The sequence below is a fragment of the Tamandua tetradactyla genome, chromosome 7 (genome assembly GCF_023851605.1).
Source record: "Tamandua tetradactyla isolate mTamTet1 chromosome 7, mTamTet1.pri, whole genome shotgun sequence".
NCBI classification, from domain to species: Eukaryota; Metazoa; Chordata; class Mammalia; order Pilosa; family Myrmecophagidae; genus Tamandua; species Tamandua tetradactyla.
Window position 1 is genome coordinate 663,544 of NC_135333.1, and position 16,093 is coordinate 679,636.

The following is a 16,093-nucleotide window of genomic DNA, read 5'->3' on the forward strand; positions in this document are numbered from 1 at the left end:
CAGAATAGCCTCTTGACTATTCGAAATTTCTTAGCCACTGATACCCTATTTTGTTGTATTTGCCCCCTTTTGGTCAGGTAGGCATTATCAATCTTGGTATGTCAGGGCCAGGCCCATCCCTGGAAGTCATATCCCACTTAGGGGGAAAGGTAATGAGTTTGTTTACAGAGCTGGGCTTAGAGAGAGAGAGAGCCAGCCCCACTTTTAAAACTTGCAATTAAAAATAAACATTTCTTTCAGCCTTGTCTTGAACACAAGATCTAAGAGGAAATGTAAAAGAAAGGGATTAAATCTAGGAAACTAGCCCTCAACTCTGAGGTAAAACACTGGAAACTCACATCTCAGAGAGGAAGAGAAAAGAGAGGAACAGGCTCTACTTCCAGGAAGAATAAAAAGAACAATTTTAGCCAGATTTCAAACAGAATAGTAAGGAAGTAGGTGCTAATTTGGAGATAGAAAGCCCAACCTCCTTAAAAACCAATGTGTACTTTTGCTTCTATGTTTATTATTCACAATAGGTAAAAGGTGAGAAGAACCCAAATGCTCATTGACAGTTGACTAGATAGCCAAAATATGGTATATTGGTACAATGGAATATGAGCCATAAAAAGGAATGAAGACATGCTACAACGAGGATGAACCTTCACTCAACATCATGTTGAGTGAAATGTCTGACACAAAAGAACAAAACAGGATTCCACTTACATGAAATATATCTAGAATAAGCAAATTCATAGAGACAGAAGGTAGATTAGAAGTTACAATCGGAGATGGGGGGGACAAAGGACAGGGGAAGAGTGGAGAATGGGAAATTATTGCTCAATGGGTACAGAGTTTTTATTTGGGGAGATGGAAAAGTTTTGGTAATGGATAATAGTAATGGTTGTAAAACATAGTGAATGTAATTAATAGCACTGAATTGTACTCTTTAAAATGGTTAAAGTGAGGGTGGGGTTGGAGAACATTCATGACAACTTTATTCACAAAAGGTAGAAATGGAAACTAATGCATATGCGCATGAATTTAAAAAACAACAATGTAATATTTCTAAGGACGGGATAATTTTAATACCCACTGTTTATTGGTTCTAATTCTATAAAGGTGGTTTAATTGTTCTGAATACCTGCAAGAGATAATAATTATAAAATGTTCTGAGCTCTTTGGACAAGCAGCATAAAAGAGTCCTGCACATTTGGGGTTTTTCCCCTTTAATCCCTATCACCGCATAGAGCATTGACTAGCCTCAACTACAAGTCAGATGTACCCCAGAATCAGCGTTTCAGGCATTGTCACTTGTCCTTGGCTTTATGCTTGAACTGGGTGAGACTTCCATGCAGAAGCCCCAGTATAGGCAGCACAGTTTCGGGGCATCAGGATGACCTCCCCACCCCACCCACTGCTTAGGATTTTCCACCTCAGCACCATGCCTCACCCTCCACTACTCACTTACTCACATTTCTGGATTACAAGTATCCATTCATTTGCCTGTGTAACCAGTGGGTGTCTTTGGGTGAGTTACTCAAGTTTGTCCAAGTGAAAATAAGAGAGAGGAGGGAATGGTAAACATTTTGATCTTTCATTCACTCCTTGGCTTGAAGTCCTTGAACTTTTTGCTGGCTGTCCTGCAGATACCTAACAGAAATCCCTGAACTTCAGTGATAGGAATTTCAGTTATGAGATGGTTGAAATGAGAAAAGAAGTAACTTTAAAACATTAGGGCGCTGAAATAGTTTTAAAACACATACTTAAGAGTATTGTAAGCAGGAAAGAAGGTTGGGGCTCGCTGGAGTGCAGCACAGGTCCTCTGGGTGTCGGGAAATGAGAGAGATGGATGCCAACCTCACAAATCTTAAGGCAGCCTCTGCCTTCCAATATATACTCAGTGAGGTCAACATATTGAAATATCCCCTTCGACATCAACATGTGACATGCGCACATAGAAATTTCTACAGAATTTCTGTGTTGCAAATCAAGACTTTATTTTGACACCTATGGCCACTGTCTGTTGGTGCCTCCTTATCCAAAATGGCAATATAAGGTACCTTGTATGTTCCTGCTTATAGCTGGAAACAAAGTGATAAACAACTTCTGAAGCTTTAATTCAAGGCATAAACACTAATATTCTGACCTCAAACCAGAATGAGGCTCAGTCTTCTCCTTCTCAGCTAAATCATTTTCTTTGTTGTTGTGCACAGGTTCTTGGAAGACAGAAAATGTAGACTTCTACGTTCAGTGCTCAATTCATTAATCCATATCTCTTCTTTAATTTTCTAGGTCAAGGCTGAAGACCTGGGCCTCGGAGCACAGACCTCAAAGTCACTAACATTGATGAAGCTAGGTGGATCTGAAACCATATTTCCAACCTTTTCAGCCAGGGGTACAACTGTGAACTTACCCATGAACTTTCAGAGATTCACCAGGAGGTATTCTCACCCCCTCCACCCTCTGTCCTTCCACTAATCTAGCCACTCGTTCATCCCACCTCTAATCCCTAACCACTTGCTATGTTTTCTTCTGGAACTTCACAGTCTTTTTGTGCTTTTTTATCATTTAAAAATCATTAATAGCTTAGGTTGTCGGTATAACAGAAAGAACTTGAAAAACCCACTGAAAGTTTGACTGAGCTTTCTATAGAGCTGATGACTTCAAATTCTACTAACCATAGAGGTTTACCTTCTTGTCTGCAGCAGTGATTTTCATTTGTTACAAGATTTAAAATTAATATATTTTGAGAGCAATGGTTCAGTGTATTTGGTCTAAATTTTAGAAAATGTATTCATTTCAAGATGTAATTTATGTGTCTAAAACAAGTTATACATTTAAAAATGTACAAGGAGCCTTTTGAAGATCCTTGTATGCAACTGTGTATGCATATAAATGGGACTAAGAATTTAATAGTTAATCACAGACTCTTTTATATCATTTTCTAATTGTTGCTTTGTCATCTCAACCTTGAGTTTATTTAGATCAGGGATTAAACAGTCCTTTTTTGGCAACTGCTATAATCCCTAGCACAATACTGGGCACCTTGTGATACTAAAAGAAAAAAATGCATGTGCCATTAGACATAATTTGTTGTTTAACTATGTGTAAGCCACAGTTCTCCATTCTATAATGAATGTAGAGATGGATGAGGTTCAATACATAACTTTTTTTTTCTCATTTTCAGTCCATAACTTAGATTAGTTTATGATCCAGCAGGAGAGATCATGTAAGAAGCATTGTAATAGAAGTACAAATAAAACACTGTGGCAGTATCCAGGAGGGGAGGGGAGAAAGCATTATAGAAGAGTGTTCAATTAAACTGAGCTTGAAGAGTAAGTGTAAATAGACTTTCCATATGTGACATAGATCAGGAAGGGATGGGAATAGTCCACCTAGTTGGAAGCTGGGCTGCATTGGGGAGAGAAGAAATGGGTGAGTTAAACAGTAATATTGATGTCAGATGGCAGAGGGTTTCAAATTCTCTGCTAGGAAGTTTGGACTTGATACCTTAGGCAGTGGGAAAATATTGTGCATTTCAAATTAGGTGAGCAACACAAATGAGGCTTTAGAAGGATCACTCAGACCCTTACGTGGCCAGTAGATTGGGTGTGAGGTGGGGATTAGAGGCAGGAAAAGTAGGTTGAGAGCCAAAGCATCTTTGAGTTGGAAGGAAATTAAGGTCTCCATTAGATGGTGGAAAGCAAGGATAGAAAAAAGAAATAACCAGCACTTTATAAAACACTTTCTTATGCATTTTCCTCATTTGATCTGCATAACTGAGAAGTAAGTATTACTTAGAGTTCCATCTGATAAACGAGGAATAAAGGCTCATAAAAGGTCATTGATTTGCCCAAATTTGCTCAGCTAATAAGCAATGAGACCTGGCCACAGCCAATCTCTTTGTTTCTGGAGAGATATCCAGAAACAGAATCCAGCTGACTTGGGGATTAGTTGGCTGAATAAAAGCTTGGTCAGAGTCTGCAGTTTAGAGGTCAAAGTTGAAACACTTAAAATGGAAGAAATTACAAGGGAGAGTGTCCCTAAACCAGTATTTGAAACATTTTTACTAATTACCCCTTTGAGTTTTGTTTTGTTTTGTTTTTTAAAAAGCAGTCCAAGAATGAAAAACATTTTGGAAGGATCTGCCACTAGCTTGATTTTCTTAAGTGCAGGATGAAGCACTTTGGGTAAATGCTCTTAGGAAGATATGAGGACATATAGGGGGTTTCATTAGTAATCAGATACCTTGGGAGAGGAGATGGGAAAGCTTGGAGAAGTGAATGTGAAATATCAGAGCAAGAGGAGACTGAAATAGATGGGCAAGCAAGTAGGGAGGAGAAGAAAAGAGTAGTGACAAGAAAAAAATATTGGTGTTGTGCCAGGCACTGAGCCAGGTTTAAGCATACAAATATGTTATTCTGAGCTAACGAATGAAATACTTTCAGGAACAGAATAAGAATTTTTGGCAATGGGGTACCATCTTCTCCTTAAATGTCTGAAAAGATCAGGAGATCCTGCCTGGTGAAGCCTGCCATTCAAATTTCAGAACTTTGTAATTTTAAAAATACTGATCTTCCACCATGATGGTTTAACAGTTTAAAAAGCACTTTTATACGTTACCTCACTTCATCTCCACAGAAGTGCTCAATCAAAATATGTCTCTAGCTATTAAAATCCTGTGTTAAGTCCTGCTTCCTGAAGCAGTTAGACTAGCTATTTTCCTTCATAAACAGCTAGCTCATGCCTCTGAACTGTCCCTTCTTCAAGTTGAAACATCATTAGGTACTGGCTGGCCATCTGTTAAAACGTGGTTTGGAATTACTTTTCCCCCTTAATTACTCTCTTTCAGGCATGTATGGTTTGTTTTCTTAAAAGGTAGTGCCTAAATATAAGTGAAATATTCCAGATGTCTTTGGCAAGTTCTAAATAGCATTAGACTGTTTCCTCCATCTTACTGTTCAGTCTACTTCCTTTGAAGCTTAAAATCAAATAAAAGTTTGGGGTTGACACATTACATTTCTGAATAATACTGAACTTTAATTGAACTTAAGTTTTAACCCCCTTTCAAGTAAGTTAATACAAGAGAATAAGTCTATCCCCCACAAATGAAAAGATAAAAAGAAAGAAAGAAACATATCCTTGATATGGCATAGAAAATTTCTGGAAGGACATATAAGAAACTGTTAGTGCCCAATTACTTCTAGGGAGTGGGAAAGGGAGGTTCCAAAAGGAAGAGTTTTAATCTTTTACTTTATATCCTTTGTGCTATTTTGAATTTTTAACTTAAACATGTAATAGAGCAAAAGTACAATTATAATTTTGCTCTTAACTATATTTGGTCAAATGAATAAGTAAATACCTCTTTCCGCATGAACTACAGTTAATCTGAAAGCCTATTTTCGTGCTGTTGGATCTTTTTAACGTGTTACATTAACTTTATTCATATTAAATTCTATCTTGCTTTATTCAACCTAGTGAATCTTACTTGGGAAAAGCCTTTTGAATCTTGATTCTTTGATCTAAGTTCATACTTAACTTTCCCCAAATTAATAAATATACCATCTATAGTGATAATAATAGTAATAAAACCTCATATTTTAAAGCATATAATAATTTCTGTGCACTGTGGTAAGCCTTTTATAGACATTTCTCATTTAATCTACATAACCCCCTTTGAACTAGTATAATTATCCCCATATATAGATGATGCAACCAAGGTTAAAAGAAGAAACTAACTTGCTCAAGTTCACACATGTAGTTAGTGGTAGAGCCAAAATTTGACATTAGAGCCTCTCTGACTCAAAAGCCTGTATTCTTAGCCACGGCACCATCTAAGTAATCAATGGAAATGGATTAAAAGACCATGGCCTTTTCTGGGGTATATAACGGCTTCAAAATACACAGGGAGTCAATGCTTAAATTATACGGAGTTTCTGTTTGGGGAAATGGAAAAGTTTTGGGTAGTGGTGATGGCAGCACAGCATTGTGAAAGTACTTAACAGCTCTGCATTATATATTTGAATATGGTTAAAGGGGAAATTTTAGGTTGAATATGTTATTAGAATAAAAATTAACAAACGTAGGACTGTACAACACAGTGAATCCTAATGTAAACATGGACTATAGTTAATAGTACAATTATGATATTCTTTTATCACTTGTAACAAATGTACTGCACTAATGCAAGGTGTTAATAATAGGAGAAATATATGGGAACTCTGTATTTTCTATGTGATTTTTCTGTAAACCTCCAACTTCTCTAATGAAAAAAAGAAGCTGATGTTCTAGTCTGTGTAGCAGTTAAAGCTGGCCCTAGACTAAGGTACTGGCTGTGGGGATGGAAAGGAGAGGAGGCATAAGAGAGATTTTTTTATAGTATTTGATGACTGGTTGCATATTGAGTTTTGAGAATTATCCTGAGATTATCCATGGTTTCTCAATTATCCTGAATAAATCAGAGTTGAAAGAATGACTGTAGAGGTCACTGGGACTGTCACACAAAATAAAAGCCATTCAGTTGACAAGTTTCACATTGAAACAAGCAATTCAAATGCCTTCAACAGTCACCAGCATTTCTAAGAATCCTTTGCTTGGGACACTATTTGCAAACCCTGCTCACATAACAGCTTAACTGAAACTACAAATCACAGAATTTCCCTACTTGGTACAGCTCACTATTTAAATGAATACCAAATAATAGGGTTAAAATTCACTGAACAGAAAGTTGAGGAAGGCTGAAAGCTCATAACACCCATTGGCCAGAAATCCACCCACGGAGCAAAGGGAATTGGAATGCAAATAGAATCAGGAGCACCAAACAGAGTACAAGTGTTTCATTGGCAGAGTGAAAGTGAAATGTACTTTATTTGGCTCTACAAATTAATCAAGCTGAGCTCTACAATAAATTCCATGTGGGAAAGAACAGTGTGGCCCAGTAAATAAGTTACTACCATTTTTATTCTTCTGGCAGAAAGTTTGGCACCCAAGTTTGATTAATCAGTTAAATAGATTTATTCACCCAATCTAGGCAAAGTTATTAACAGTAAATTGAAAATAACTTTCAGAGTAATGTCCTACTTTTCATCCATCCTAGCTGCCCTAAGATGTCTAGTACCATAGTCATTCTTTTTTTTTCACTTTATTGGCTATTCACTTCCTTTTTTTAATCTTCTATTTATTAAATGTATACTCTGTGCCATCTATTGTGTTATGTGGTGGAGAAAGAAACAAATGGCTTTTCTATCTGATACATAAACTCACAAGTTAAATAAACATAATTGGTACCATGGTTGAAGTGGAGGCAGGTGAAGCCAAGTTCCTCAGGGTAGTGGCATTGCAGGGTTAGGGTTGCATTTTAGAAAGAGCTTTTTGGCAGAGTGGTAGATAATGGATTGGAGGGTTTGTATCTTGCTGTCATTGAAGCTAGTTAGACTATCATAGCAGTTCATCTGAAAAGATAAGTGCCTAAACCATGGTAGTAACAGTGTGAATGTATTCATTCACTTGCTAATATCATTTATTCAGTAAATATCCCTTGTATACCTATTATGTGCTAGGCACTATGCTAGATATCTGGCAGATAGCAGAGAACAAGGTCATTGAGCTTTCTGTTTAGTGGAGGTAGAGGGGTGGTGTTCTGGTTTGCTAGCTGCCGGAATGCAACACACCAGAGACAGATTGACTTTTAATAAAAGTGGATTTATTTCATTAGTTCTTCAGAGGAAAGGCAGCTAACTTTCATCTGAGGTTCTTTCTTACGTGGGAAGGCTCAGGGTAATCTCTGCTGGCCTTCTCTCCAGGCCTGTGGGTTCCAACAACTTTCCCTGGGGTGATTTCTTTCTTCATCGCCAAAGGCCTGGGTTGAGCTGCGAGCGCTCAGATGAGGTATGCTGAGTTGTTTAGCTGTGCTACGTTGACCTCTCTCATTTAAGCACCAGCCAATTATGTCAAACGTCATCATTGCAGCAGGCATGCCTCCTAGCTGACTGCAGATGTAATCAGCAACAGATGAAGTTCACGTACCATTGGAACATGTCCATATCGACAGAACTAGGTGCTTTCACCTGGCCAAGTTGACAACTGAATCTAACTACCACAGGTGGTGTCAAATGGACAGATATTAAGGATGTGGAACTAACTGACTGATTAGGGATGGGGTGAAGGAGAGAGAAAAATTCAAGGATGAGCCCCAGATTTCTGTTTTAGGCAGCAGAGTGGGTGGTGGTGATGCTCCCAAAGATTAGGAGCATTCAAAGGAGGAACCATCTTCCAAGAAGATGAAGTCAGTTTGATATAGAATGATTTTTGATTATACTGGTGGAACTTCAAACCAGAAGTCCAGTGGCAGATAAATATATGGGTCTTGAAATCAAGAAAGTCACTTCCTTCTTCCCCTCCCAAGATGGGTTTCAGGCAAGACTAAAAGTAGGGGAAGAGTTATCATCACCTCCCTTATTCTTGAAACCTGCCCTTTGAGCAGTCTCCTACCATTTGTCATTTGCCTCTATCAGATACTCACCCTTCCCACCTGGGGCCTCATTCTCAGTTTTGAAGGTGTCCAGCTCTCTTCTCCTCTTCTATAGCCTCAGCCGATTTCTTTCCCCCCTTCAGTGAATTCTGATCTCCTAAGGGTAGCCATCCACCCATCAAATAGCCTACGAGGTTATAAAAAACCATCCTGAATAGGAACCACTGTTCTAAACAATTGCTGAAGACACCACTCTATGTTTTCCTGCCCAATGTGTTCTATAAGTTGATCTGTCCTGGCTCACGCACTAGGCTTCCACACACGTTTGTGGCTCCCTTAGGTGCCTTTGCTTTGTGCTGTACTCATGCTCTTGCTCCGTGCCCCATCCTGTGGAACCCACCAGGTGGGAAGTCCTAGACCTGTAGAGGAGAATTGGAGAGGTTCTCTATTTCCACATGTTGGCTAATCTTGCAAACTAATGCATTTGGGGAAAGAAGACCCTAGAAAGTTTAATTTATTAATCATTTTGTATACATGTCTTTGCTCCCCTACCAGTTTTTTTTTCAAAATTATTGAAAAACTTATTAATATTGAATCAATTTTAAAAACGCATGCAATGGCAGTTAATAACCAAGGGCCAAGAGAATTTTTCCCATAATAGTTGCCCCTGAAACAAAATCTCTTTTCCTAGGACAGGGATTGCTTAAAAGTTGCAGATCCCCTAGGTAGTTCTTTAGCCAAAGTCTCCCAAAATTCAATCAACTCCACACATATACTAATTAATTTTATTGCTATTGCTGTTATCACAAGATGGGAGGCTGAGTCTTCCCTGCCATGTGGGGACTCACTCCCAGTTACTGTCCTCAGAGAAGGAGACCAGAAAGTACTCACAGAGGACGAGGACACCTGGGGGGCCTGGGGACAGTGAGCCTGGGATTCATCTAAGACACGAGAATCTGACTGGGAAGTGTAGGCTTCTCAGGGGGTAGGGAGGAGGGAGAGGTTCTAAACCTGAAGTTCTTTTTTAAATTTTTTTATTACTTAAAAAAATTATTTTTAAATATGACACAAACACAACATTCTTAACATATGATCATTCCATTTTACATATATAATCAGTAGTTCACAATATTGTCACATAGTTGTATATTCATCATCATGATAATTTCTTAGAACATTTGCATCAATTCAGAAAAAGAAATAAAAAGACAGCAGAAAAGAATTTATACATACCATACCCCTTACCATTCCCTTTTATTGATCACTAGCATTTCAATCTAAATTTATTTTAACATTTGTTCCCCCTATTATTTATTTTTATTCCATATGTTTTACTCATCTGTTGATAAGATAGATAAAAGGAGCATCAGAAACAAGGTTTTCACAATCACACAGTCACATTGTGAAAGCTGTATCGTTATACAATCCTCATCAAGAAACATGGCTACTGGAACACAGCTCTATATTTTCAGGCATTTCCCTCCAGCCTCTCCATTACATCTTGACTAAGAAGGTGATATCTATTTAATGAGTGAGAGTAACCTCCAGGATAACCTCTCAACTCTGGAATCTCTCCCATTGACACTTTATTTTGTGTCATTTCACTCTTCCTCCTTTTGGTCAAGAAGATTTTCTCAATCCCTTGTTGCTGAGTCTCAGCTCATTCTAGGATTTCTGTCCCATGTTGCCAGGAAGGTCCGCACCCCTGGGAGTCATAAACCTGAAGTTCTACCACCCATTGTCCAATCTGGTGAAGACAATTCGGAGGGGCTGTTCTGGAGTGGAATTTGGGATGTGGTGCAGGCATGGAAAATATTCAGGTGAGGTTTGTTGTTTGGATCCTGGAAGTCTCTGCTTGCCACCTGTAGAGTTGTCTTCATGATTCCTTGGGGTGCCTCTTTGTGTTCTAGTCCAGTTATATTGGGGGGAATCTGGAGAGTATGGGCAACCCCCAGATCAGATCTCTGAGTTTCTTCTGGGGTGCCTGGAAGGTGTCCCCTACCAGTTTTACGCTACTTGATGTCAGAGCTGCACTTTTGCTCATCATAGAATCATTCTAAGCATTTAGGAAAATGCAAAGCACCTAGTAGGTCTTGAAAAAATACTTGTAAAATTAACCCTAAAAGTGGAGATTTTAGGACAAATTAGAGGGAAAGGTGATGTCATAGCAGATGAGTTGGTAAGAAGATGCTTTGGTGAAAAATAGGGCTTTTTTTTTTTTTATCCTTTAAATTGTATCCTCTAGGCCACAAACAATTTTCACCACTTATGTGGCCGTCCAAATGCAAATTCCACGAAGCAGGGACTTTGTAGCAGTCCGGTATCTCCAGGGCCAGCAGTCTCGGCGCAGAGTAAACACTCAATAATTATTTGTTAAATAAGTTATCCCTTAGTTTTGTCCTATAACTGTCCTAGATATTATAGGAGCCCTTTTAGAGGATTATGTCTTGGAGATGCACTCACCAAATTTCTAATCCAGTGTAGAAGCAATCCCTTTCAGGAGATGAAGGCTCTAATCTCAAACATTTGTTTGCAGCTGCGTTTTGGTCAGAACCCCCATCTTACAATAATTCGCCAAAGTGACGGACACAAAGGGAAAGAGGAGAAACATCTGCTAGTGTTTTCTCAGCCTTGAGATGCGTGGAGTTGTTCCTTCGGCCACATGCACATTAGCTCACAAGAAAGGTGATGACGGTGTAGCCATATGGAGATGGGCACTGTTCCAAAAGGCATGTCCCTGACATACAGGGGTGAAAGTCTCCCTGGCGACGTGCGATGACCGCCTGGGAGAGCCTGACTCTGGCACTGTGGGATCAACAATGCCATCCTGACCAAAAGTGGGGAAAGATGTGTATCAGAGGCTGAGAGAGTTCAAAAAGAGTCGAGAGGCTACCCTGGAGGTCACTCTTACGCAAGCTTCAGTTAGATATTGCTACCTTTCATAACTTGCCAAACCCCACCCAAAACCATTCCAGCCAATCCTAAAGAATGCTTAGGGCAATATGTGAGATTCCACTAAGGTTCCATGCACTAGGGTAACTTTCCAGAAACCTACAACCCCCATGTGGGTCCCTGGACAAGTTAAGTCTCGAAACTTAGAGTGCCCAGCCTCTCTAGACCATCAGATAATTCCACCTCCCTACTCCATATTAACAACAGACCCTTCCAACATGAAAAAGTTAGAATGGCCATAGCCTAAATACCCCTAAAGAGTGGGATAGAAAGATCAGAGGTGATGGTGGAGTTATACAGAGAAAGTAGGGTTTAACAAATGAATATGACTGCTGACTCATTATATTGATATTTCTGTTAGTCTCCAGTATCTTAAAACACCTAGAAGTAAAAATATAAAAATGTGGAACTGTAACCCATACCAAACTGTGAAATGTGTTCTACAACTAATTGCTATAATGTCTTTGAAATTTATTGCTTTTTTTGTATATATGTTATTTTTCACAAAAAAGAGAAAAAAAGTCGATTGTGATGATAAAAATATTTATTCCATCTAGCCTCCTAGTTCTGGAGCAGGTTAGAAGGAAAAATCTGATAGGATCATATATGGTAGCCCATGACAAACTCTGGAATCTGCCCTCTAACTATTTGCTGAAGATTGCTTTGAAAACTATTGCTTTTTCTTTCTTTGCTGTGTATATATGTTATAGTATTCAATGAAAAAATAAAAACTTAAAAAAAGGAATGTCCCTCAAGTGTTATGGCCAAACCAGAAGAGTCAACCAGCATGCTGTTCCTCTTGTAAATAAACAAGGCAAAATTCTTGCCAAGATAATTAATGTACATATTGAGCATATTAAACACTCTCAGAGCCTGTATAGCTTCATGAAACGTATGAAGGAAACTTATCAGAAAAAGAAAGAAACTGAAGAAAAGAAAGAAGTTCCTGGGTTCAACTGAAATGCTATCCCTCTTCACCCAGAGAAGCACACCTGTGAGAACAGATGGAAAGAAGCCTGAGCTACTGGAACCTCATCCCTATGATTTCATGGCATTTTAGGTGTAATAATAATAATAATAAAAGGCTTCTGGATTGTAAAAAAGAAAAAAATTGCCTGAGGATTTCTGTCTCTGATCATCATGAAGTTACTGGTACTGGAGGCGCTCTACTGCCATAAGTGACTAGAAAATTGGACAAAATAGAGGAAACAGCTGTTTTCAGAAATTGCATGACAGTCAACAAAGGACTGTGATGTCTGAAGGAATGATAACAAATAAGGTGAATCCTACAATGACCCTGGCTTTCTGCCCAGAGGTGCTTTCCTGCAAAAAGATGGGAACCTAAGCAGAGTGCAGAGGTTTCATGAGTTGAAGAGACTGAGATTGAAATTTGTAGAGTCAGAGGCAACTGGAGTTCATAGGGTGTGGTGATGGAGAGGAAGAAACCATGCAGTAAAAGTTCTGCTGAAGGCTACTGGACACTTAGCTGCACATGCTCGGAGTGAGATGTCCGAAAACCACCAATGAGAGGCACAAGGTTGGGAGATGGCCCACTTCTAACTTCAGAGGGGAGGGACCCAGTTGAACACTCAGACATTCATTAGAGAAACCAGAAGGTGCATTTCTTAGTAGTAGGACTTCACTAGCCCTCGGTGAAGGCATTTATTATATTTCAATTAATCAATCTTCCAAGAATTGGCTTACTTCTTAGGAACACAAAAACCCTTTTTCTATTTTTCTTAACATTTAAATACACGGTACAACTATTTTCTTCATGCTCAGACCCCCCAGAGACACCTGACATCATCGGTTGGCAATTTATATGTTGAATTAGAAGAATTTATAAAATTATGGTATAACATCCAAAGGACAATTTTATTAACTTCTATTTGTGTAGCACTGCATGTTTTCTTTTTAAAATGTATAACACTTTAACAAAACTTAGATGTTCATTTTTTAAAATTACAGATTATCAACAACATGAAGAAAATGAAAATAACCCCAAATTCCCCCACTCATAAATAGTCAGTCCTTGTACTCTGTAATTTTTAAAGAGCACTTTCTCTTACATTCTCCGGCTTGATCCTCACAATAACCCATTAAGTAGACTGAGTGTCTGTTAGAATGCATATTTTAGGGATGGGATTAAGTGGCTCGCCAAAGGACCCAGGGTTTAATGGCCAACAAGTCAGATCAGGGCCCTAGAAACTCCAACTCCGTTTGCAGTTCCCAAGGAAAATACGTCCCAAGCAGAGTCATCACTTAGCTTTTCTAATAAGGTAAAACAGAGGCCGAGGAAACAGTTCATTTGTACCATGCAGATAAATTTTTTATACTTAAATTGTTAAAGTAATCCTTGAAAATAAAGAAATCTGCTTTCAGAACAGGTCATCTTTCCCGAAGTCAGGGGAGGACACCAGATTTCATTTAATGTTTGGTAGCAGATTTTATGACAGAGAGGAAAACACCCTCGTTTATATGCTGCAAATAAGCAAAGTAGATTTCCACATAGAATGAGGTAGCCCAGATTAAGAATTACATTGTGTATTTGGTGATGCAACTAAATAAATGAGGAGAGATCCCTGAAATTTAAAGTGTCATTTTGGAAATCTAAGGGTAGGGAATTCCCCCATTTTCCAAATCTTCTGTGTATATTTTTTTCCTCAGTGAGACAGAGTTGATTTCTACCCACGTAGTAGGAGAGCAGATAGCCCAAGGCCCAAAATCTGTGTCTCTGAGTTGAGGAGGTTCAAGGTTTTTAAGGCTTTTAGCAAGGGAAAGTAGGTCATTTCGGATAGTAAATTCAAAGGAGAAAAGGAAATAGTGTTATTATTATCATTTCAATAGAACATAAGGTGAAAGGAGGGGAGGCAGAGCCATCACTTCAGTACTAAAGGTGTGAGTCAAAAGGAAGGGAGACAAGTTATCTTTCGCTAGCAGAGTCTTAGCCAATACGATTTACGAATGCATGGGGTTGAAGCTGGTTAATGGCTGAGTCCATTAGTGTTAGGGCCTTTGTCCTACAAGAAAATGACCAGATAAAGGGTGTAACAGTTCTTTCTTCTGCATGTTTTTTTTTCTTTCCCACATGGGTAGAGAGCAGGAATGGAACCCGTATCCCCGGCATGGCAGGCAAGAATTCTGCCTGCTGAGCCACCATGGCCTGCCTGCTTCTGCATGTTTTTAAAAACTTGTCCCTCAGTAAATGTATCCTTAAAATCTTTCTTTAGTTTGTATATTCATTTTCCTTTCTTTTTTTTTAATCAATAAAGCTTAACATACAAACATTCTTTTTTTTTTTTTTACAAGGAATATCATTTTATTACTGTAATCACAAAATCATAATTTCTGTACAGGAATGTATAAGTGAACATTAATCAATGTACTGATAATTCACTTCATAAAGAACAGGTAAACATACTACAGAGCATATTGTAAAGAAAAAATATTGTAAAATTTTCTGGCCTTGCAGTGCACTTTTTAGTGCAAGTATTTAAGACACAATAGTGTTCAATTCAGCAAAGTACTGCAGAATGTCATGCCACAGTCCACTTAATTCAAATAGGGTCAGGACATGCAGCTTCTAATAAAATGTCAAAGCATATATACAAAAAAAAAAGACATGTAATTCATAAAATATATAGTGGTTTATTTAGATGGTTTTAAATGATTTCATCGTGGAATTTAGCATAACTGGAACAATCATCCAATATCTTCTTAACAGGAATAATCTTCTTGCTAGGCAATGGCTTTTGCGTCAGGTAGGAATGCTTCCCAGTATTTTATCAGCTGTTGTTGTGTTTGTACTAATGATTCTAAATACAAACATTCTTAACATACAAATATTCCATACATGATGTACAATCAGTGGCTCATAATATCATCACACAGTTGTATATTCATCACCATGATCATTTTTTTTGAACATTTGCATCACTCCAGAAAAAGAAATAAAAAGAAAAAAGAAGAAACTCATACATACCATACTTCTTACCCCTCCCTCTCATTGACAACCAGTATTTCCATCCACCCAATTTATTTTAACCATTGTCTCTCCTATTATTTGTTTATTTTTTATCCATATTTTTTACTCATCTGTCCATACACTAGATAAAAGGAACATCAGACACAAGATTTTCACAATCACACAGTCACATTGTAAAAGCTTTATCATTATACAATCATCTTCACGAAACAAGGCTGTTGGTACACAGTGCTATAGTTCAGGTATTTCCCTCCAGCCTCTCCATTACACCATAAACTAAAAAGGGATATCTATATAATGCATAAGAATAGCCTCCAGGATAACCTCTTGACTCTGTTTGGAATCTCTCAGCCACTGAAATTTTATTTTGTCTCATTTCTCTCTTCCCCCTTTCAGTCAAGAAGGTTTTCTCAGTCCCTTGATGCCGGGTCCTGGCTTATCCCAGGATTTCTGTCCCACATTGTCAAAGAGATTTACACCCCTGAGAGTCATGTCCCATGGAGAGGGGGGAGGCAGTGAGTTCACTTGCTGTGTCGGCTTAGAGAGAGAGGCCACTTCTGAGCAACAAATAGGCTCTCTGGGGATGACTCTTAGGCCTAATTTTAAGTAAGCTTAGCCTATGCTTTGCCAGAATAAATTTCATAGAGGTGACCCCCAAAATTGAGGGCTTGGCCTATGGATTTGATTATCTCCACTGCTTGCAA